The sequence below is a fragment of the Puma concolor genome, chromosome C2 (genome assembly GCF_028749965.1).
Source record: "Puma concolor isolate L17-30 chromosome C2, mPumCon1.1.hap2, whole genome shotgun sequence".
NCBI classification, from domain to species: domain Eukaryota; kingdom Metazoa; phylum Chordata; class Mammalia; order Carnivora; family Felidae; genus Puma; species Puma concolor.
Genome location: NC_141675.1, coordinates 4,376,613 through 4,401,347, shown reverse-complemented (window position 1 = coordinate 4,401,347; position 24,735 = coordinate 4,376,613). Strand labels below are relative to the sequence as shown.

The window sequence follows — 24,735 nt, the reverse complement described above, 5'->3', positions numbered from 1 at the left end:
CTTTCTCTCTCTCTCTGCCTCTCCCCACCCACTCTCTCTCTTTCTCTAAAATTAAAACAAGAAAATGAAAAAGCTTTGAAAGAAGGTGTGTTTCAAAGGATTAAACGAGACATTAAGGCAAGAGGTCCCACCATGTGCTACGGTTCAACACAGTTGCAAGGGAAGACAGTTCTGGCATTGGAAAGCTCAGGGATCTCAGTGCTGGAAGCCCAGACACTGGGACACACAGGCAATGAAATGGCACCTGCAGATCTCAACAGGGGCACAGGCTGAAGGTATGACAAATGATTCCACTTTTATGTTTAGCCCAGGGACTGGAGTGGCAACCCATTCAAAAGCCAGCTATAGAGAGATGAGAGATAGAAAAAAAAAAAAAAAAAGGCAGAGGAAATGAAGGTCCGAAAATAAAAATAGCAAATGCCATCTCCTGATGACCTAAGTTCCCACTGGCAAAACTGCGATCCTTTGAAATCAAATGACCGGAGAAAAGTTAGCGTACTAGTCAGAAAGGAAGCAAAAATCTGCTCAGTATTGTTCCCCACACCAAATGGAACTCGTACTGTTAATTATGAGTTCAATGGAGAAAAACTGACCTAAGTTAAAATTTTAGACCTGAGTATATGTGGTTTAACTTCCCGAGGAGAACTCACATCATGATACAAAATTTGATTCTGGCCTGTGTGTGGTTAGCATGCAATGTTTTGGCCTTTCTCTCTGCCCCAGATTAATTTTGTGAAGTCTCCTCCATTTAAAATGCACCCCCAAAATGGGGCCCCATCTGATACCTTTATTTTAGTAAAGGGGCTGAAATCCTATCCTTGTTGTTCATTTGTTTCTTATATATTCTTTGTGTCTACTTTTCCTCCATAATTCTTTAGTGCTTGTATTTCTGTTCTTAAGCATATGTGATAATGATAAATATATAAATGTATACATATATCAAATCATCATAGTGGACACCTTAAACTTTCAGTGTTTTATGTCAATTATATCTCAGGAAAGCTGGGGAAAATATATCCTGCTGATTGTCAATTACCACGTAATTTTTCCAAATTTATTTTCTGTATTTATTGTATTATTATAAGCATCACGTTCTGTGCCTCAAGTGTTTATATCAAAATTTACTTAAACATTCCCAATTGTCAAGCACAGGAGCTGTTTCTAATTTGCCACCAATGTAAATAATCTGTGATAAAGTACAGACATTTTCAAGTTTTATGTTATTTCTTTAATATGTATTTCCAGGAATAGACTTAAAGTTGTAAAAATGTAGATGATTTTGTGGTTCTTAGGGCTGATGGCCAGTGGCCAGTCACCCACAAAAAAGATTGTGTTAACTTACACTACATTTCGTGAGTGTACCTAATTCACCGGACCTTCTAGAAGTCATTGTTCTTTTTCTTGTTAATTTATGGATGTTGGGGAAATTTTATTGTAAATCCCATGAGGAACTAAGTCGAACGATTCTACACAATGGAATACTCCTTCTCCTCCAGCCCAATGGAAGCTACCCCTCTCTTTGAAAGCCAAGTCAGATTCCAACTGTTCGGTGAAGGCTCCAAGCACAGCCTCGCCACTTTTGAGAGCCGTCGGCCATCTTTGAAGTGCTCTGCTCTCTCAGTTGGCACTTTGGGGGCTCTTCTTTTCAAGCAGACGTGCCTTGGCCCCCAGTAAGAACACACTCATGCATTGCTTTCATTGCTCACAATGCAGTGCAGTGTCTTGAGGCACACACTAAAGGCACAACAAGCCTTTTTAGTGGATGGGAAAGAAATTGAGCTCCTGCAAGTAAGGAACTTTATGGCAGACTTTCTTCTCAGAATCTCATTGAACCACTCCCGTTGTTTTGACAACAGAGTTGACAAGGACTTGCCACTCTACCCCTGAATTTTTCTGGATTCCGTGATGGGATGAACTGACCGTGACTCTCTTCTCAATGCCTCCCTTATCCACAGTAGAAAAGTGATGTAAGATCCAGAGGGTGTCTTTTTAGGATGGTTTCTTTTGTCAGACTAGATCATAAGGAGCCTTTCTCACACAGTATGTAGACCTTTTGAAATGAAGACCAATTCGGGAATGAAATGAATGTTCTTTTCAGTATAGTTAGCCAAGGTTATTATGAGAAGGGTGAAAGTCATGTTAATGTCAGATTAGACCCTATGCCATTAGGAAAAAATTAATGCTTGTTGTGGTGAGATGTATTTAGGTAATTCAAGAGGAATGACCTACAGGCAATGTGAATATGGAGAAATAAGCTGAAATCTTAAAATGCACCCTTTGCTCACCTTTTCTCCCACCGCATGGCCCTCTCTGTCACCAACCAATGGGCACCAGAGGCCATGACCATCCTCTAGTGAGACAACTAAAAATGGGCAGAGGAAAGGTCCAGGGATGTTTGGCTGAAGTCTGAGTCCGCAAAAATTTGCAAGATACAAGGAGTAAAGGCTGACACTTCAGTGTGAGGGGTTGCAGTGCACTGGGGGAAGCAGGAGAAGAAGGTGTATCACATGGACAGAGCTTAAAGAAGTGTCAGGCAAAGGGTTGAGTTGGAGAGGTTTAAAGAGACAAAGGACATCCTTCTGTACTATCCTCTGAAGGCCTAAATGAGCTAGAGTTCCCTCTCCCGCATCCCCATGTAATACAAGGCGAAGAGATAGCTAGGGAAAATTACAACTCCCACCTGCCAAATCTGTCCCCAAATGGGGTCTGTCACAGAGCTGTTGAAGTGTCTATTGGAGTCGAGCGTGTGTTTAGTCCCAAGATGTTGGGTGAGAAACAGGGCTCCCAGCATGGCTGATGCATGGTCTTTGAGAGAGCGCAAGCAGGGGAGGGGAAGAGAGAGGGGGACAGAGGATCTGAAGCAGTCTCTGTGCTGACAGGCTGACAGCAGTGAGCCCGATGTGGGACTCGAACTCACAAACTGCGAGATCATGACTTGAGCAGAAGTCAGACGCTCAACCAATGGAGCCATCCAGGTGCCCCTGGCCATCCTCATTTAATTGATTGAAACACGGTTTCGCTAATCTTTTCCCCAACGTTACCCAAGGATTACAAAGAAAAAAAAAAAAGCTGTGTGGTACTGAAACATGGACTGTTATTCATAGGTTATAATATTGCTTTTTATTTTTTTATTTTGTCTATTATTCATAGGTTAGAATATTGCTTTTTATTTTTCACAATTTCATACTTAACCATTTTCACTGTTGAAAAACGCAGAGAGTACGGGATATTTAGAACACAGTGAAAATATTTCTTATCACCTACATCCTATATCCTGTATCCGCTCCCTATCTAAGAGTTAACACTGAAAATTTTGTATGAATAATTGCAGTATTAGCCATATATATGCCATTATAAATATTAATACATTTATTATATGTTATAAATATGGTTTATGGTTATGTTTTTAAAGATTTAATACATCTCACATAAAGCTTTTAAAGATTTACTACATCTCACATAAAAATGATATCATGGAAATTGTTCTACCTAGTCCTTTATAAAGACTGCATAGTATCCCCCAATAGAGGTAGTAGAAAATTGTTCACTGGATCTTGTTCATTGCGTTACTGTTCTTTTCTACTTCTGAATATGTGAACTCTTGCTATTCCACTGAACTTAAACATGGCAATATGACAAGTTACAATTAATTAACTTTGAGTGGAAGCGACATGTGTCACGGTGGGCTGAAGCATTTAATTGCCAGTGCTTGACTGTTCTGCATTCGTTCTTTGGGTATGCATTCACGGAAGCTTACGTTAATATGGGGGAGCCATAAGAGCAAAGCAGCCCCCCCCAGCTGAGCAAAGACTTGAAGGAATGCTTACCAGGAGGGGCCCCTGGGTCTGTAGCAGATTATGTGTGCACGCACGTGTGTGTGTATGTTTGTATGTGTACATGTGCAGCATCATAATAGAAACATTGGTTTCATACAAGATGGATTGTGAAAAAAACTGATATTAGAGGCTGGAAAGATGTAAACCATGCAGTGCAGAGACAAAACGTACAGTAAAACTTTGACCTGAAAGGAAGATGTACCTAATGAGCCTACAGCTCTAGGGGAAATTAAACGGAACTAATATGGCGTTTGGCCAGAGTAGACAATGTTTCCACTCTATTATAATCAGTATAACGATGATAAATGGTGAACAAAGTATTGGTATTACTTATTTTATAATAGCACAAAGATGTCTCAGGTTGCATTGCAGAACTTTGGTAGACAGTTTTGTTGAATGGCCCCAACTGATCATGACCCCAGTATCCATACCCCTGTGTCGTTCCCTTCCATCTTGGTTCGGGACTTGTCCATGTGGCTACCGAGCATTAGTGAGTATCGAGTAAGCAGAGGCTGGATAAGTGTTTGCACAGTAAGGCTTATCCTTTTGGAAGGCTCCCTCTTGGAATCCAGTTGCCATAGTGGTAAGTAGTCTAGGTCAGACTACTGAATGATTGAAAGTCATGTGGGAAGAGGCCCTGGAGAATGAGAGCTCATATGGGATGGTCCAGCCCCAGCTGAGCCAATGCCAGCGTGAACCCCCTGAGGACAAAGAACCATAGAGCAGAGTTCAGTCAACCTACAGCAATGTGCAAAATAATGTATCATTGTTTTAAGCCCTAAGTTTTGGGGTGGATTCCAGTAGATAGCAGAAATAAGAATTGATGTTTCTATTCTACAGATTAAATTACGTGCACATTTAAACATTCATGCGGGTTTCATTCTCGTCAGAAAACTGTCAGATACATTCAGTGTGACAAGAAAATAATACCCGTAAAAAACATATATAGTGATTTTAGCATAAATTTCTCTTTCGATACATTTTAAGAGTAAAGGCAAGTATAAGAAAATAAAATCACATGTTAATTGTCAAATGAAGGGAAATAGTCCTTCGTTAGGTTATTTGCCCAGTAAATCCAGAAAAAAAAATACTACATTCTATAGTCATAGATGACATTTAATCAAAATGTTATCTTGGATTTCATTATAAAATCTTTCTAGTACTGGACTGCAGCATAAATATCTTAACCTCCTACCAGTCATTGGTTTTGTTTGGCTTGTAAATTACAGGCACGTAACAAAAATATGCATATTTTGATCCAAAGTATGTGGACCCCAATTTTTTTTTTTTTGAGAGAGAGAGGAAGACAGATGTCTCCCATTACTGAGTCTGAGTCTTAGTTTCCTGAGCTGAAGCTCTGCTCTTCTGCAGGAGAGGTTCCCTACATCCATCACCTTCGTGATGAAAAAGTTTCCTTATTCGCAATTTCCCATTCTTTGGAGTTCTTTAAAACAATGAATCCTTATAGCAAAAATAGCTCTCATGCTCATGAACAATCCAAGTAAGAAAAAAAAAATAGTTTCTTTTCTTTCCTGCTGGGTTAGACCAGGGTTTAATGGCTACAGCTAGAGACGAATTTAGAACAAGAAGACCCTCGGAAGGGAAAATAGGGAAAGAGGCTCTGATCATTTCCAGAGGCATGGGACAATGAAGCCAGGTTTTATTTGTATATTTTACAGAGAAGTGATGAAGCTTCTAGTGGTGTATCGGCTGCTGCTAGTGCATGTTCCAGTCACTGGCTGAATTATCTGGAGTTTAGCCCTTCCCTTTGCATGTTCTGGATTGTTGCACACACCTGCAGAAATTGAGTGTTTGATGATTAGGCTAAAGTGTATTCTGCATGCTTCTTTTCCTCTGCAGGGAAATTAATCCAATAAGCCAATTGATTAATGCTTTGCTATTAGTTCTTAATCTGACTTCTGTGACCATTGCTTCCACGAAGGAGCGAAAAGGTACCTCATTGAATTCAGTGGACATCTTCCCGTCCCTTTCATATTCGGGTGGTCAGGAGCATTCATTACCACTGACCATAACTTCCATTTGGAAACCTTCTCTTTGGCTTATATGACAACATGCTTTCCCTTTTATTTTGTAAACTTTTCCCCTCTAGTACGTCTGTCTGTATCTCCTGAATTTATAATTTTCTGAATTTTAAAGGATAGGGACCCTCAAGCTCAGTCCTAGGCCATACTCTTGGTTCATGCTGTCCATCCAAGCAATGGCGTGCTCAGTCCTTGATGGTATAATTACTCTGTAGTGACAAGTTCCAACTTTCCATTCCTAATCCGACTCTCTGGATGATTCGATCCTGCGGCATATAAATAAGATTTATTTGTACATCTCAAGGACCTCTCACAAACCAGTGTTTCTACATCTGAACAGTATCTTGTTGCTCCCGCAATGTTAGCCCCTTGTAATGATTCCCATAGTGCTGTGAAGAGAGCTGTCCTCCATTTCGTGGGGAGAGCTAGAATTCTCAGTGATGATCTTATGCCCAGCTTCTTCCTTATGCCTGTTTCCAATCCCTAGACCCTGCTAATTTACTTTAAAAATGTCTCTTCAGCATAGCCACTTTTATCTAGCTTGGCAGCCATGACCTTGGCCCATGCCATTCCTCTCTCTCCTGTATTACAATTTCCTCCTAATTGTTCACCTTGCACGCAACCTTGCTTTCCCCAATCTATTCTCCAGAAAACAGCCAAAATGCTCTTTACACAATACAAATACGATTATGTCGCTTTGCCAATTAAATTTTCATGGCTTTTTGGATAAGAATTTAAAAATCTATACCATGTCAGAATAAGGCGGTGGTTAAGAGTAGGGGGTTTGTACCCAGACAAAGCCTTCGGTCAAAACTGAGCTCATTACTCACATGTTGTGCTCCCAGAGTTAGTTACTGAGGCTTGATGTCCTAACCTGATCTCTCTACATCTTGGGTTTTTATGAGGACTAATTAAGATAATGTGTGAGAAGCACTTAGCAAAGTCTCTAGCACATAGCAAGTGCTCTGTCAATGTTAACTGTAGTTATTTTTAGCCATTATAGATTATAAATTTGATAAATTTATATGGAATTATAAATGCCCTTCTGACTCTAGCCTACCAGTCAACGCTCACTTGCACCATTATTTTTCTTGCTGTCATAATACTCTTCAGGCAGTTCTTGTAATCTCTAACCTTTTTTAGCCTTAGAACCTTTATAGAGGATTGTTCCTCTGCCTAGAAATCACCTCCTTTTCCAACTGACTCCCCCTCAGACTTAAGACCAGCCTCCATCTTTCTTCCTTTGCACAAAGCTCTCCCGAGACCTGACAGAAATCACTGATCCTCTTATCAGGCTGTGCATCCGTCCTGTGGCTGCTGTGAGGGATAACTGTGAAAAGTTCAGCCTCCTCCTCCAGAGAACTGACCCAGACTGGTGGTTCTCGAATCATATTCTGAATCAGAATCACCTGGAGGATTTATTGGCCCTCAGATTTCTAGACCCCGTTTCCAGAGTTTCTGATTCCGTGGGCCTGGGGAGATCCCTGAGAATGGGCAGTTCCAACAAATTCCCAGGCGATGGTGATACTGTGAACCCATGGATGACCCACTGGGAACCACGCTCCTGGACCAAGTTCCGTCCTCTTCTGAGGATTACCACAAACCTTGCCCGCCCCTCGTCCACACCGAGGACTCTGCCTGCCTGACTCCCTTACCACAAGGTGAGACCAACCCCGTGACACAACTCAGCCTCCCGAGTCCCCTGGGGTCAGGCCGAGGTGGCTCCATTCCGTGCCCTCCTCTGCTTCCCCTCGACCTCTCCTTCAAAAACCCACTTGCACAGGAATCCCTGTCTCAGCTTCTGTTTCCAAGGTACCCAACCAAAGACACAGATATGTAAATCCGATGTGGAAAAACACAGGAAAAGTACAAAGAGCCAAGAGATCAACGTCGCCTAGATAGGAAGACAGGTTCGCTCAGGATGGGATGTGCGGGAGTTTTCTGGGATGAAGACATCTTCGTTTCCCTCGAAGGCTGGAGCGTAGAAAAAGATGCATCCCATAAAAATCTTAAAAGTGTAGCAGGATCATTTTTAACAAGCCTCAGAAGCCCAGTGGTACCTGAGGCCTGTGACTACTTGGAATTGCCCCCTCTCTGAGGTGCTAGGTTGTCATTTCCTATAATGAGACAATCTGTACTTTCCGGGACCTTACGCCGTGAGACTCTATAAATTCTGCACCGGGCAGAGTGTGGAGGCATCTCTTAATGGCCCCAACAACTACCATTTCACTGGCTGGGATCTGCCACTATGAGATAATGTTGATAAAGTGCACAGCTTTCTGCCAGCAATAAAACTAGGGAGCAAACAGAGTTTAAAGGCTGCAGCTAACTTTCTGTTAGAGGCAAGGCCAGAGGGCACGGAACTGGATAAATGAGGAGGCCTCAGTGGCCTGTTTCCAGAAATGGGCTGTGGGGTCCCACATGGCAAACCCTCTCGATTCCGTGTCATCTTTGTAAATCAGAATTAATGGCCTTAGCTCCCTTCCCCGAGCAGGTGGCCGTGCCCTCCTTCACGGGCTGGCATGCCCGGTGTGGAGGCTGGAGCCATCTGGACTGCTGTCAGGAAATCACATTGATGCTGAGTCTGGACCACAGGGCAATGAGCAGGGCTTTCCACAGCAGCTTTGTATATGCTGGAGCCCTCCTTGTCAGTCCCTGCCTTGTGCCCGATGTGACAATATCCACTTGGCTACAATAACAATGAAGGGATGGGACCGACCAGGCCATCTGGCGTGGTGGTGAAAATGACAACGAGAAGCTGTCGGCATAGGTGACCGCCCCATCAGAAGGAGAGGGAGAAGGACCGGACGGACGCCTCCTCTCGTGGAATGTATTTCCAGCGTTATACATGTTTACCGGTAGGGGGCGTTAGGTCTCTATGTTGTCTGTGGGTTTTATTTTGTTTGTGAAAACCCTGATCCTTCCCCTGGTTTCATCAGGTAGTTTCTATAAGCAAAATTTGCATGTGGGTGCTGTTACCAATGCCTTTTATAGTCCTTGAGTAAGTGAAATAGACAGAAATTGCCAGAGATTTCATGGAAATTATGGTTCCCACAACACCGAGAGAGCAAGGTCATGCTGGAGGATCCCAGTTCATCTTTCAACAGAGATCCCGTGCAAGGCTACAGCAAGGAACGGAAATACCCACAGTTCCTTCCCAATTCCACCCCTTTCTGGAAAGAAGAAAATGTTGCATCTTTTGCATGACAATGAGAAGAAGGGATTTCGCCTGAAAGTTGATATCACCCAAGTTTTTCACTGTGGCCTTTCCTCTCAGAGGTATTCGTCCAGAGGGATTTTCTGCTCCTTATCTTCCAAGTACAGCCTCTGTAGCACCAAACACTCCTAATTATGTTAATCTTACATCCACACTGGGCAAGAGAAAAATAATTCCAGACAATGAAAACCTGTTATCACTGGGTAAGAAGTGTCGAGTGGAACACAGTTACACCATGAAGTCTTGGAGACATTTTTACTTATACTTGAATATTGAATTCGGAAAATCCTTGGGGAATAAAGCAAGAAGGCGTAAGAGACCCATCTTGAAGGACGTTCTACATGAACTGCATCTCTTATTTGAACATGTTAGTAATGCATGTGGCATATGGTCTTGGGGAAAGATCCATAACGTGCAAAGCACAGTCACCCATCGTCTTTCACATTATTATATAAACGCCTGATAATTTTTTCAAGAATGAAGAATTTAATACCATGGAATCAGACTCTAATTAGGGCCCCATCAGGGAGGAAGCATTCCTTTACCGGCTTCCCATGAAAAACAAGGAAAGAAAAAAATCAACTGAAGGCTTTTGTAAAAGAGAGTTTTGCCCTAGGGCTATCTAGTGACCAAGAGGAGAAACAGAAACTTCTCTTCTTAAAATGGAGTGTTTTTTCTTTCCCCACCTCCCTCTTCAAAATCAAACCCCCTCCCAACGTTACCAGAGGATTGCCGTCAGAAACAACTCTTGACCTGCCCCTCCCTCCCCACGCTTTTCTACTCTCTGGACCCTTCTATTCAAGTGTTTTAATTTATTATAGGTAATTTTCTCTCAGGGCACTCTTTTGGTGCCCCGGTTATGATTACAACGTTTATCTCCGTAATTTTCCGATCATAATTTTAGGCAGTTTATGGAGGTTGACTTGTGTTTTATCTATAGTATAAACGTTATATATTTGGTATGAGCCCAACAAACTACATTCTAATTTAAAATTTTTACGCACAGCCATCCAGAATGATCAACAATAATTCCCATCCCCTGAACAGGTGGAGCCATTCTAAAAAGTCTTACCTGAAAAAAAGAGGAGAAGCTTCTGGAGTCTCAACGATCTTCTCTACCTACCCTCTCTGAGACCAAGTTATGGTAGTACCTGCCATGTTCCACATGATGCAGTTTGCTTTGGGGAGGCCATTTTGGTGATTTCTCTCTAATTTTTTTCATGCTATTTTTATCATCAAGAAGTGCCTTTGCAGAAATGGCTCTTTGTTGAAGGGGAAGCACTTGCCTTCTCATCTCTGTTCATGGAAGATCTTGCCGTCAGCCTGGAAACAGCCCAACGTGTGGTGATTTGTGCAGGGCAGGGTAAATGTTCCTCGTCCACATCCCTTCCCCACCTCTGAGGGGGGCCATTGTTTTCAACATCTGCAAGGAGCCCTTCATTGGAAAATAGCTGGTAGGATTTGTGTTGGGGGCGATTCTTCTTTCTTGAGAGGATGATAGCGTGCCTAAAATTATGGAAGCATAAAAGCTGCAGGTTTTCTATAATGGCCACTGCTCAGTATTATTAATAACTGTGCACAAGGCACTTTTATGTTGGCAAGTGGCTTCAATCATTTTTATCACGTAATAGCGGCAGAGGTACAGTGAGCTCTTTAATCTCTTTCACAAGATTGGGTTCCAGTAACACGTAGAGTTTTAAGGCTGGGAGCAAATGCCCAAGGCTCATTCAAGAAACGGTACTGAACTACCAATTCAAGGAACACTTCGTACATAGGCACACATGCGCACACACGTATGTATGTATCAGTGAGATAAACACAGCCCCTGCCTGTCTCATTTAATTCTTCCAATAACCCTAGGAGAAAGATGCCCATTGGCAGATGAGGAAATGAGTTTTCGAGAAGTTAAGGAATTGATCCCAAAGATACTAAGTGGCAGAGGCCGGACTCAAATCGAGGAGTCTGATTTCAAAACTCACATTCTGATTGGTCTGGTGAAAGACCACACGTAATATGCAAGAGGATGCTCCATGCCCTCTCACGCAACCCCTCTCCCGTGTGATCCTAGATCCGGTGGCCCAGAGTCTATACTGGGGACAGCAGCAGAAACGCCCTCAAGCAAACAGTGGCTGCAAAGGAGGACCCATGTCTCCCCTCTCCGGCCCCCTCACCCCACCACAATGCATCCTCAGCCAGGCGGAGGCCATGCATTCCAGAAAATAAAATAAACAAAAGGAGACAAATCAATAGAGATAGAAAGTGATTAATTGGGAAGCTGAAAGAAGAAATCCAAAAGTCTAAGTGTTGAATTTGAGAGCTAATTTCGGGAAACATTTGGATAAATCTGACAATGTTGAAGAACAAAACATTATTAGGAGAGAGAAATGAGATGTAGCCATGGATTCAGAGAGGATTAAGCAGCTAATTATTTTTTTAAAAAAAAGCTATGTATAACTCGCTAGTGCATATTTAAAATCTCACTGAAAGAGATGATATCCGGGCTAATACAAATTAAATATTAAAAAAAAAGAAGAGGCAGAGAGCCTTGAAAGGCAAACACATATAGAAAAAAAGAGGAAAAAGATTTCCAAAAATGAAGAGTTCGAGAGGCATTAGGTTGTTACTAATGGCAAATTTTATTAAGCTTATAGCATGCAATACATTCTTAATTATTGTGGTTCTTTGAGTGCGTGGATGTGTGTGTTTTACACAGCTACTGATTTGTTGCCACAAATGCTGGTAAATACTTCCTGTGAACCACCCTACTTAATAGTGGCAATCTGATGAGGTAGGTAACATTATTTCCCTTTTCTTACAGATGGGGAACAACAATAAATAATTGAACTGGATTGCTTCCCCGCATTTGTCAGACTTCAGAGACTAGACTCTAAAAATGTTGAAGATATAATTGAGATACAACACGGCGTTGGTGATAGGTATCCAACATGACGAGTTGACACATGTATATATTGTGAACGGGTCACCAGAATAAATGGACATCCCTTTCCATCAAGACAAAGTCACAATTTTTTTTTTTCCTCACGTGGTGAGAATTTTCAAGATCCACTCTATCAGCACGTTTTTCTTTTTTTCATTTGAAGGTCTAATCGGCCGTGTTAAATGATTCATGGATCGGGCAGCGTCACACCTCGCCAGAGGAGAGGCGCTCCCAGGAATGGTACAGAATGGAAGGTTTCTCTAGGAAGAAGGGCGGAGCCAGGAAGTTGTAAAGGAAAAAGAAAAGAAAGGGGTGTGGAAGGCAAGCTCCCTTCCTTCAGGGGGAAGGGCAGGGGGTCTTGCGCAGATTACCTTACCTTCCTTTGGGGGATGGGGATGGCCAATGACAGACTCATTGGTGCTGCTTAGAAAATTCCTGACTGGTGAAGACTTCTTTTCTGGGGGAGGTTGAAACTATAGATTAGGTGTTATGCCTGGTTTACTGACTTGGGGTCTTCACCTAAGTGATGCCATTTTGGGCCTGAAGTTTTCTTTTTTTTTTTTTTCTTTTTTAAAATTTTGTTTTGTTTTGTTTTTTTCAACGTTTATTTATTTTGGGGACAGAGAGAGACAGCATGAACGGGGGAGGGGCAGAAAGAGAGGGAGACACAGAACCGGAAACAGGCTCCAGGCTCTGAGCCATCAGCCCAGAGCCCAACGCGGGGCTCGAACTCACGGACCGCGAGATCGTGACCTGGCTGAAGTCGGACGCTCAACCGACTGCGCCACCCAGGCACCCCTGAAGTTTTCTTTTTAACAATTCCTCCTTTCTATCAGACTCTCAGCTTAACTGAGCGTTGAGATAAAAACCTTAAGACGTTAACATCACCCTCAGTTCCTGCTCCATAGCTCTTGTAGGTTTTGTTGGTCCTTTGTGTGGTATCCACAGGTCCCCCCTTTTTTTCTTTTCTGCTGAATCTCTGTGATATCCAACAGGTTACAACTTGAGGCTAGCAGTTTTTAGGTTGACCATCCTGTCTGTTCCTTTTTTGACATTCCAGTCGTAGGGAAGTTATTTGCGTCGTGGTTAGCGGCAGCTGCGAGAATGTAACGCACCAGGAAGGTTATTCTGATTACTGTAAATGGGATCATTCTCAATGTCTGGAGCACACTTTGGAGCCATGGTCCCCAAGACCCAAAACAATCAAAATCAGATTAAGTCAAAGAAAGGCCCCACCGAGCGAGACATCTTCTTAGGTCAGATGGCTTGCTCAGTGATCTTATGTAATCAAGTTTCAACCTCTCTAGAAGAATTAATCCAGGCATGGCCAGTGGTGTTGGCCACAACAGAGACCCCTCCTTGCTCAACTGAAAGATAACCGGGAGCTATCTTATTACCAAGAACAAGCATGGCCAGACAGTCTAAAGATCTTTGTTAGACAGCTATTGTGTTTAGCAGGAGATGGTGCAATAATTTTAAGAATTAAGGAGAAGGTTTTGATTGTAGCTTCATTTACATTCATCCCTCATCAGAGAAATAGGGGCCTAGCCAAAAGAGTGAATCCTGAATCCTGAATGTCAATACAGTAGCGAATAACAATAGAGTATTGTTAACTATAGTTATCATGCTGTATGTTACATGTGACATCTCAGGACTTACCTATATGGAAGTTTGTACCCTTTGACCACCTTTGCCCATTTCACCCCCACTTCCCCTCACCTCTGGCTACCACCGATCTATTCTCTGAATCTATGAATTCAGAGGTTTCTTTTAGATTCCTCATATAAGTGAGATCAGACAGCATTTTTCTTTCTCTGACTTATTTAACTTACCATAATGCCTTTAAGGTCCGTCCCCATGGCTGCACATGGTAGGATTTCTTTCTTTTTTGTGGCTGAACAATATTCGCATTTTCTTTATCCACTAATCTGTTGATGGACATTTAGGCTGTTTCCATGTCTTGGCTGTTTCAAAATAATGCTGTAATATGAATATGGGGGGTGCAAATATCATTTCAAGGTAATGATTTTGTTTAAGACAAATACAGGAAGGGGGATTGCCTGATCCTATGGTAGTTCTATTTTTAACTTTTTGAGGCACCTCCATACTGTTTTCATCGGCTGCACCAATTTACATTCCCACCATTAGTGCACAGGGGTTGCCCTTTCTCCAGACCCTCGCCAACACTTGTCATGTCTTGTCTTTTTGATGATAGCCATTTTAGCAGGTATGAGGCGATGTATCATTGTGGTTTTGATTGTATTTCCCTGATGATTAGCTATGCTGAGCACATTTTCATGTACCTCTTGGCCATTCTGTATGACTCCTTTGGGGGAAAAATTGTCTATTCGGATCCTCTGCCCATTTTTTAATCAGATTTGTTTTTTGTTTTTTGTTTTGCTGTTGAGTTGTATGAACTCTTTATATATTAACCCCTTATCAGATATATGACTTGCAAATATCTTCTCTCATTCCATAGGTGGTAATTTTGTTGTTGGTTTCCTTTTCTGTGCAGAAGTGTTTTAGTCTAATCTGGTCTCCCTTGTTTCTTTTTGCTTTTGTTACCTCTGCTCTTTGTGTCAAACCCAAAAATCATTGCCAAAACCATGTTAAGGAACTGACCCCTATGTTTACTTCTAGGAGTTTTATGTTTGAAGGTCCTACATTCCTTTAATTTATTTTGAGTTTAGTTTTGTGTATGGTGTAAGGCAAAGGTCCAAATCATTCTTTTGCATATCGATATCCAGTTTTTCCAAACCCTTCCCTTTCTATCTTTTCTCCTTTGTATATTCTTGCCTCCTTTGTTATAAATTAACTAACCATGTATGTACAGGTTTATTTCTGGGTTCTCTGTTACGTTCCATTAATCTGTGTCTGTTTTTATGCTGATATCATACTTTTGATTTTTGAGAGCCTAGATTTTAACCAATGCCTTAAGTTGCTTCCAGGACATAAATAGCAACAAAATACAGAATTTCATAAAACATTCATAGTATCGACACAATATTCTTACCAAATAACTATCTCTAAGGAAAATAAAATATTTGAGTCATTCTCATTTTTAAACATTGAAACAAAAATTTTAAATAAAATATTGATATATCCATTAAAGCAACATCAGTATTATATCATTATCAAATCTTTATTAGCAATATTAGGAAACATATTAATCATATTAATAAGTCAAAGGTGAAAAAATCATATGAATCATATCAATATCATAAAAGCCTATTTATAAAATTTAATTTTTATTCTGATTTTTAAAAAATCACTCTTAATGTAATCTCTGACTCTCAATGGTAAAATATTAAAAGAATTTAATGGTAAGAACAGAAAAAGCATGTACACTCTCTCCTCATTATTTATATTGTTTTAGAAGTTCTAGTCAATGCAATAAGATAAGAAAAAAGATATTTGGAAGTTGCAGTAGAATTTGCCACAATTACCTACAGGTTTTCCATGTGAAAATCCAAGTGATTCAAGGTATCAATGATGAGAAATTAAAAAAAAAATTCAGTAAGCAGACTGAATGAAAAGGACTATTAAAACAATTCAGTACCTGCCTGGGTTTATTACCCAAAGTTATATCAGGGTCATGTTTATCATTGATTTAATAGCACTCTTTAAATATTAGTTTTAGGGGTGCCTGGGTGGCTCAGTGGGTTAAATGTCTGATTCTTGATTTTGGCTCAGGTCATGATCTCACGATTGTAAGATCAAACCCCGTGTTGAGCTCCACGCTGAGCGTGGAACCTGCTTGGAATTCTCTCTCTCCCTCTCTCTCTGAAAATAAACATCTAAAAATAAATGAATATTAATTTTAGCTTCACAAGCTGCCTTCATATTGCATTTTTTATACTGCATTTTTGGGCCTTTCTTTAAGCATATTGGTTTGTATTCCCCCCTTGTTTTGCATTTTGATTAAATTCTCCTATACTAGAAACACTTCTCAAGGTCCCGGGTATTCTAAGTGGATTTAGGTAGAAATAACCATTCACCCCACTGCCATTTCCTTCTTCTGGGCAAATGGCAGATGCTACTAAGTAGCAGAAGGATCACTTCCTCAGCCCAAAGGATCACTTCCTCAGCTCAACCTCAGTGGTCTCCAAATCATTCTCAGTGCAGCTATTACTAACTTTGGCACTGGTTTATGCAATATAAATAACCTTTCCTCTCTAGCCTAGGAAATTTGCAGCGATCCACCCAATGGATTTCTATTTGGGGAAGAACAACCTTCTGTTAATCTGTCCAACCTCTAACTTGCTGCAAATTCAACTTTATCAAGTACTCTCAGAGAGGCCAAGAGCTACAATATGTAATCTGTTAGAAAGTAAGCCCTTTTAGAAACGGGATTGGCAGAGGTTGTGACAGATTGATTCAACGGGAACACCAAACTTCACTCCCGAATTTCCTGTTACCTGTAGCCTTAGAATAAATAGCTTGACAGTTTTTTTACACGTGGACTGTTGCAGTGGTCATTGCACCAAACATCCGTACTTTGCAATCATTTCTAGCTGGCAACAATATCAAGAACCCAAGTCAACCATTTGGTTAAATCAAGTTCAAACTGGATTTAAAGAAATATCACCTGTGGTGTGGGGGGTGGGGAAGGTGCAGAATTTCACACATAGTCTCCAGTGAGAGTTGGTATAAGGATATGAGAAAAGAGCATGGTTATGATGACAGATCATGTATATTCCAGAAGATAGGACAGTAACTCATTCTGTCTCGGGAAATAAGTATTCAATAATGTCCTCAAAGAATTATATTAGGTACTTGAAGATAAAAATACAATAAAGACAAAATAGGCATGCCTAGATGTGTCAACCCACAGTGTTTACCTTCTAGAAGAATAAACAAACATCTGAAATTGGATCACAGCAATCACAGGTTAAATCTGTTGAGAGATTGCCATGTGCATTTAAAGGAGATGAGAACTCTTAGTACTACAGAAGGTTGAATGATCTGACCTTGATTTCCTTTTCACACCGATACCATTCTGCTTTTCTACTCCGTTGGTTCACTCAAGGCATTTTGAGTTCTGGCCACCACTGCAAAACCCTACGGGGCTCTGTTCACACAGACCGTTTACACAGCTCTATACCGTATGCTTGAATGATCTTCCTTTAATTCTTGGAAAACAGTATTTCTCTGCTTTAAAACCTTTGCCAATGATTTTCCTTCTGCTTAGAATGCTGTTCTTCCACACTTCCATTCTTTACTTGACTAGTTTCATCTTGATTTCTCGGCTGACATTTTACTTCCTCACCAAGGCCAACACTGAACAATCCCCATATGCATTATGATCTTTATTAACTCATTTTACTCTATGCTTTTGCCTCATAGCACTTAAAATGTATGATTATATATTTATTTTGAGTTTACCTAGTGTTCGTTTTCCATGACGACATTGTACACTTTTTGAGAGCAAGGATCGTGTTTATTTTATGTAACAAATGGCTAACAAAGTCCTTGTCATTCAGTAGGCCCAAAGCTAATAAAATATCGAATGAGTAAATAAAAGAAGACTTATTAGGGGCGCCTGGGTGGCACAGTCGGTTAAGCGTCCGACTTCAGCCAGGTCACGATCTCGCGGTCCGTGAGTTCGAGCCCCGCGTCGGGCTCTGGGCTGATGGCTCGGAGCCTGGAGCCTGTTTCCGATTCTGTGTCTCCCTCTCTCTCTGCCCCTCCCCCGTTCATGCTCTGTCTCTCTCTGTCCCAAAAATAAATAAACGTTGAAAAAAAAAAAATTAAAAAAAAAAAAAAGACTTACTACCTAAATAAATTAGAGGTAACATAATCAATGGTGTGCTAGAGATATAAAGTCAGATTTGTAAGAACTCAGAAGGTGTGAAAACTCACTTCTAACTGGGACGTTGGAAAAGATTTCATGAGTTTGGTGGCATCTAAGATTAACACAAATACCATTTGGACCATGAAATGTACTGAGGTTGAAAGCATAAGAACTCTGGAGTCTGACAGAACTCTACATTTAAGTTGTGTGAATTTGGACAAGTCACTGAAGTCCACTGCAGTGGTTTCCCATGTGAAATAAAGGTTGTGATGGTTAAAAGTAAGTGAGATACCCTTTGGGAGCACTAATTCCATTCTTGGCACAAAGCATATGGTTAACACAAGACAGCTATTACCATTGTGTGGATGCGGTGGGGCTTTCTAGACCAATGAGACACAATGAATCAAGGAATGAGGGGGAAGAGTGAAGGGTGTAGACAGGGAGCTGAAGATGTGCATTTGACTGGAACTGGAATCCTGTGGAGGAGGAAAAAGCATGGTTTGCAAACACTTGGATTTTTTTCCCGCTGGGCTTAGAGAAGAGTCTAGAAAGGCTTTTGGTTCAGAGGAGGAAGCTGATCTGGAGGCTGGGTTGGGGAGACATGAAGGGAAAAACCACTTTGAGCTGCCATGGCCATAGCAAAGGAGAGCTTTTACGGGTGGCACCAATTTGTGGGAATTCTGAAGCAAGAAAGGGAAGCATTCGAAAAGAGTTTACTGGAACGTTATTTACTAAGCGAAGTTTTGCAAATAAAACGGAGCTGAGAATTTTAGGATCTGGCGGCCGACTGCACGATTTCCTCTGGAACCGGATCATACGGGAACAATTTGACAATATCAGTGAAAGTGTATGAAAAACTTAAGAATTTCTTCTTTTGTCTCTGTCTTGTGAAATATGTGCAAAAACATTCATTAGATAACCAGCAGTGATACTCTGATGTTTACATATATTTTAGATAAATAGGAAAGGTATACATACTACTGAAAGCAAGAATCTGGACGGAAGAGGACTGTGAGGCATGCATGCATCATAATGCTCCCTCCCTCTCCCAGACTTATGTCTATGTATCTGTATGTCTCTATCTATAACTATCTATATCTGTATTGTATCTAGATACGTTTTTCTAGATATTTCTGCAATCGCTATGGGAATTTAATTACTATCAGCTAGAGCACAAACTGGGACAGTCCTTTTGGAAATCAATTTATCTCTATATAGAGAGAGAAATATTTATATATCTATCCAGAGTCTTAGAGATCTGACAGCACACCCTCTAAGGCAGGATCCGTGGCTAAATACCATTAGATGCCAACCACAGCACCAAGCCCGGGACAGATGCCCGGATAAAAGTGAGTATCTGCTGAACACATAAATCAATCAGTCAATAAACTTCCGTTCCTTTCATTCCAGTTCTTAGATTTTATTGTGAATAAGTTATCCAAAATATGGGGCAGAAAACTTTAGAATTTAAAAAATGTTAGGGGCAATAAATAAATAAATAAGTCAGTCAGTCAGTCAGGGGGCACCTAGGTGGCTGACTCCGTTGAATGTTCGACTCTTGATTTTGGCTCAGGTCCTGGTCCTGGGTCATCGGATGGAGCTCGATGTCTGGCTCTGTGCTGAACATGGAACCTACTTAAGATTCTCTCTCTCTGTCCTCTCTCGCTCTCTCCTCTCTCTCTCTCCTCTCCTCTCTCTCTCTTCTCGCTTTCTCTTTCCCTCTGCCCCTCTCCCCCACTCACAGACTCTCTCTCTCTCTGTAAAATAAATTTACAAAATGAGGGGTGCCTGGGTGGCTCAGTCAGTTAAGCGTCTGACTTTGGCTCAGGTCATGATCTCACCGTTCATGGGTTCGAGCCCTGCGTCCTGCTCTGTGCTGACAGCTCGGAGCCCGGAGCCTCCTTCAGATTCTGGGTCTCCCTCTCTCTCTCGGCCCCTCCCCTGCTCTCTCTCTTCCTCAAAATAAATAAATACTAAAAAGAAATGTAAAATAAATTTAAAAAAAATTTTTTTTGAATGTTAGAATGTTAGTGAACTCTGGTTTACCTTTTTGTTTCCTTGAGTTATTTATTTCATATCTGAAAGTTTGTACTTTTTAAAAGTTATTTTATTTATTTTGAGAGAGGGCAGGATGGGGACCGAGAGAGCGGGAGACAGAGAATCCCAAGCAGGCTCCACACTGTCAGTGCACAGCCTGATGCAGGGCTTGAACCCACCAACTGCAAGATCATGAGCTGAGCCCAAGTTGGACGTTTAACCAGCTGAGCCACCCAGGCATCCCTGAAAGTTTAGACATCTTACTCCATAATTTTAGGAGACTTTAATACTAGTTTATAAGAATCATAATTAGGTAAAAGCATAAGGGCATTACCCCAAATTAATGATTAGGTAAATTATGGTATGGCACCCCAACTGAAAACAATGTCATATTTTACAAACAATGTCTATAAAGAGTTTATATTAACTGGTTAAAATGCTAAGTGGAAAGATACAAGATTTTATATTACAGAATGAGTATACTTAAACATACTAATAAAAAATTAAGTGGTAGGAAAAATAAAGGTAACCCACCTCATGTTAACACGTTTTTTTTTGGTGGGTGGGGGGCGGAGATAAGCCTTAAAACAATTAACTGTTATTTTTATATTCCCAGCTTTCTAAAATTTCAGTAATAACTACAAACTCCTTTGTTATTAAAAAAAAACCATATACCTTATTTTAAAATTCAACATCACCCACTAAACCAACCAATTGGTGAAAGATGAATCACCAGCAAGGAAGGGCTTGTATTGGGGTACCAACACTGTTTTAATTTCTATAGAATATTCACATCACAGTTTTGGGGCACCGTGTGAAAGAAGCTGTCCTTGGTAAACACATGGGAAAATGTCGTGTTAAATAAAACTTGGGAGCATTCTTCTGTGCAGGACTTTTCAGAGCCTTCAACATGCTCCTGTGTATTTTGCAAACTTACTTGACTCTAACCACTATGGAAGGCATTGCCAAATCTTTCCTAGCCTGCCACCCCTCTCCTACGTAATAACTAAAATCCAAACCATTATTGACTCCTTGCCGCACTACATGTCAGGTGTAATAAGGGTGAGGATATTTACATGCATAATCACATTTAATACTTGCAACAATTTTGTTATTCAGGCACCATTACCGTCCCCATTATAGAAGTGAGAAAATGGCTTATGAATTTCCCCAAACCCACAGAGCAAGTAGCAGAGACAGATCATGAATCCAGCACCAGAGCCTGCTTCTCAGATTACAGAAAAATGATTTTGCTCTATTCGAGACATACCGATACGAGTGAAAATTTCTAAACTGTCTTTCCCGTTTCTGTAGACCCATATTGCCACCATCCCCCAAAGAACAGAATTTGTATGATTTTTTCACTAACAATAGCGCCGAGTCCTAACTTTAATCTTCAAAACAAATGTTTAAGCCACAGAGTGTTTCTGACAATTTAATTTATTATCTGTGTTTGAGGTGGGAAAGGGATTTGAGTAGCTTTGGAGATAATTTGATTTGTGCTTTGGATAGCAAATTCAGTATCAATCATTTGCACATTTGCCTATAGCTCTTTTCTAGATATTTGTTGCCAGGATGGAATGAATAAACAAAAGGGCAATTTGAATATAATAGCTTTTATACCACGGTGATAGACGTACGGTCATATGTGGGAGAGAAAGACATAGTTTTACCTTTCCAAAACAGCTGAAAAAAATCTGCAAGCTCTAAACGTTTGTCATTTCTGACATTTCACTTTATGAGTGTGTATGTTCTTAATTGTCACCTTTGTAGTTTATAGCAGAGTATCATGGCAAGTTAAAAAGAGGAAAAGTCAGGGCGCCTGGGTGGCTCAGTCGGTTAAGTGTCCGACTTCAGCTCAGGTCATGATCTCATGGGTCGTGGGTTCGAGCCCCGCGTCGGGCTCTGGGCTGACAGCTCGGAGCCTGGAGCCTGCTTCAGATTCTGTGTCTCCCTCCCTCTCTGCCCCTCCCCTGATCATGCTGTCTCTCTCTGTCTCTCAAAAAGAAATAAATGTAAAAAGAAAAAGTCTTCCATTTACATGAGGGTTCGGGGTGCCTGGGGTATCTCAGTCAATTAAGTGTCCAACTCTTAATTTCGGCTCAGATCGTGATCTCATGGCCTTGAGATTGAGCCCCGCGTCCACTCTCAGTGCGGAGCCTGCTTAAGAGTCTCTCTCTCCTTCCCTCTGCCCCTCCCTGGCTTGCATAAGCTCTCTCTCTCTCCATCTCTGTCTCTGTCTCTGTCTCTCTCTCTCTCTCTCTCCCTCTCAGAAAGAAAAAAGAAGAATTTAAATGAGGGTTCATTTGCACTCCCATAAACAGCTTCTATTCAATATACACATGCCTACCAAGAAAAAGGCACAGTTTGAGCCTTCAGACTCTAGTGAAAAGAATATATTCTGAAACCAAAAGGAAATGGTGAAGTCTACCCTTTGGAAGACTGGAATCTTGCCACAGTTCAGCCCGAGTAATAGCTCAAGTTTTCTGGAAATAGTCCCTGCATGGAATACCAACCTGAGGTATGTAATCTAGTTCAGTGAGAATTTACTTGTGATGACCACGAGCCTAGAGGCAGTGAGTTAAGGGGTGAGGGAAACAGCTTTGCACAGGCTTGGAACTAGGCAGGCCTGGGTCATCCCTGGTCCATGGCCTTAAACAGTTCTCGAAGCTTCTGTTTCTTTATCCAGTTCGTAATTCCATGTAAAAGAGGTGTCCAGAAAAGAAAAAAAGAGCTATCATCAGAAGTAACTGTCTACTGTGGCTCGTCCCGTGTTGGACATTTGTAACCTGTGCTGTCCTAGCCTCACTCTTGGTAATTAATGACCGTTGATTATTAGTGATTGGTAACAAACATTCACGGACATTTTCAGCCCAAAGTTCAGGGAATTTTTTTTTTTTTTTTCCTTCTCGCCAGGTCCCCAGTAAATACATCCGTTTTATAATGTCTGGAGTAGTAAGTTCAGAAATTCAAGAGGCAGAAATCATTCAGAAAATATTTTCAAAATCCATTGATTTTCTACTCAATGGAAAACATTTGGTAATGATCAGTACCCTCCTCCAGGTCTTTCTAGCCCTTTGTTGGTTAGCGCATAGTCCTCAGGTCTTTCAAAAGTAGGAGTGAAATTGGTGGCTCCACCCTGCTGTTGGAAGAGTGGACCCTACTCAGAAGGGTTTATCCAAGTGCAAGCTCCCCTCACAAGAGCTCTCATGCTGGTTCTCCTTCCCAGGGCGATCAGTCTCCCTGTTTTTAAACATAAAGATAATTGGCAGCGATGATATCCCCCAAAATTCTTCTTTTTGTTTTGAAAGTTTATTTATTTATTTTGAGAAAGCAAGCGTGCGAGTGGGGTAAAAGAAGACAGGAGAGAGACCGAGAATCCCACGCTGCCAGCACGGAGCTGGATGAAGGCCTTGAACCCACAATGAGGGCCTTGGACCCACAAACCATGCGATCATGACCCGAGTCGAGGCCAAGAACCCGACACTTAACCAACTGAGCCACCCAGGCGCCCCTTATTTCTCTCTTATTTGACTTACTGAAAGTAGGTTTTCTCTACTCCTACATCAGAGAGATTACGAAGTAATAAACACAAAAATGGCTCATAACGTTTCGCTAAATATAAAGACGGAGAAATATGTTCTCTTTCCTTTCTAAAAGCACACATTTCCTGGGCATGGAACTGACCGGCCATCCTGTACCCTGGTCTTCTAGCAACAGCATGAAAACGTGTGCGTTCGCAGATGGAAGAAGTTCACACCAGGCACAAGTTGTAACCAGATCATACAAGCATCGTTTACGCTTTGTCTAAATTCAAACTGTAAGTAGAAAAGGGCTAATGAGAACTGTAAATAACAGACTCTGAGGCAGTGACTCTGGGTTCCTATCCAGAGCTGTCATATATGTGCTGTGTAACCTTGGGCAAGTCACTTAACCTCCCTGGGCCGCTTCATCTTTCCAGAGCTACACAAAACATAAATTCAAAAAGTTTAAGGGATTACGTAAAAGATTTGATCGGTAAGACTTTGGCTGTTTGTTTAAATGGATGAACGTGGGTATCACATTTAGATTTTATTAGATACGCTTAAAGAGTTTTATTTTAAAACATCAGTATCTGTGGTAATTCCATGCTTTACAACTCGTTACGTTTATAATAAAGTTTTCTGTGTCAACTCTAAATATATAAAGAGGTACCTAGCTCTCAAAATCATTTTTAGGAAAAAAAAAGTTATTTTTAGGAGTAAAAAGAACACAAACCTTGAAGATCATAGATGCAAATCTCTCCCTTCCAAAGACAATAGGAAAATGAAAATTACTTTTGGCGTAAAGCCATCACTGGGACCATATGAAGTCGTAAAACATTCTTTAATCTGTTTTAATGATTAATATAAAGTTTTTTTCAGGATTTATAAATGGAAACTTTCAACTGAGAGCTGACGTAAATTTAATGCAAGCCCAAATGAACTGGTGGCTATTTTCAATCACAGTACTGCAAGGCAACATCAAAATGTAAGAGAAAGGCAGTCTTATTAAGAAAGGCAACATCAAAAATGTAAAATTCAAAAACATCTCAAAAAAGTTTGACAAAAATTTGTATATTCAATAGAATTAAAGTGATCGTTTTGGCTTTCTAGTCCACTGAAAACCGCGGAGCAATCAAATTATGCATCGTTTTCAAGCTTCGCATCAATGATTTGGCCCTATTTTCCTGTCAGCTTTGATTCTCAAACTTTTATATGAATAACAGCCTAAAACTTGATGAATCATGGATAATGGAATAATTGTCTTTTCACTGAGAAAAGAAAAAAAAGTAAAGACTTTAAGCAACAAAGCTTTTGGGGTGGGAGGGATGTTCGTGATTCACTTTGTCA

The 24,735-nt window shown here is 40.9% G+C and overlaps 1 long non-coding RNA gene across 1 annotated transcript in view; it reads left to right on the top strand.

Moving 5' to 3' along the window:
• The window catches only part of LOC147577051 (uncharacterized), a 97,035-nt gene extending 73,257 nt beyond the window's left edge, over window positions 1–23,778 (top strand). The window contains exon 3 of the long non-coding RNA XR_015255735.1: window positions 23,525–23,778. This is a non-coding gene — a long non-coding RNA (uncharacterized LOC147577051). The remainder of the gene's footprint in view (window positions 1–23,524) is intronic.
• Window positions 23,779–24,735: the final 957 nt, after the last annotated feature.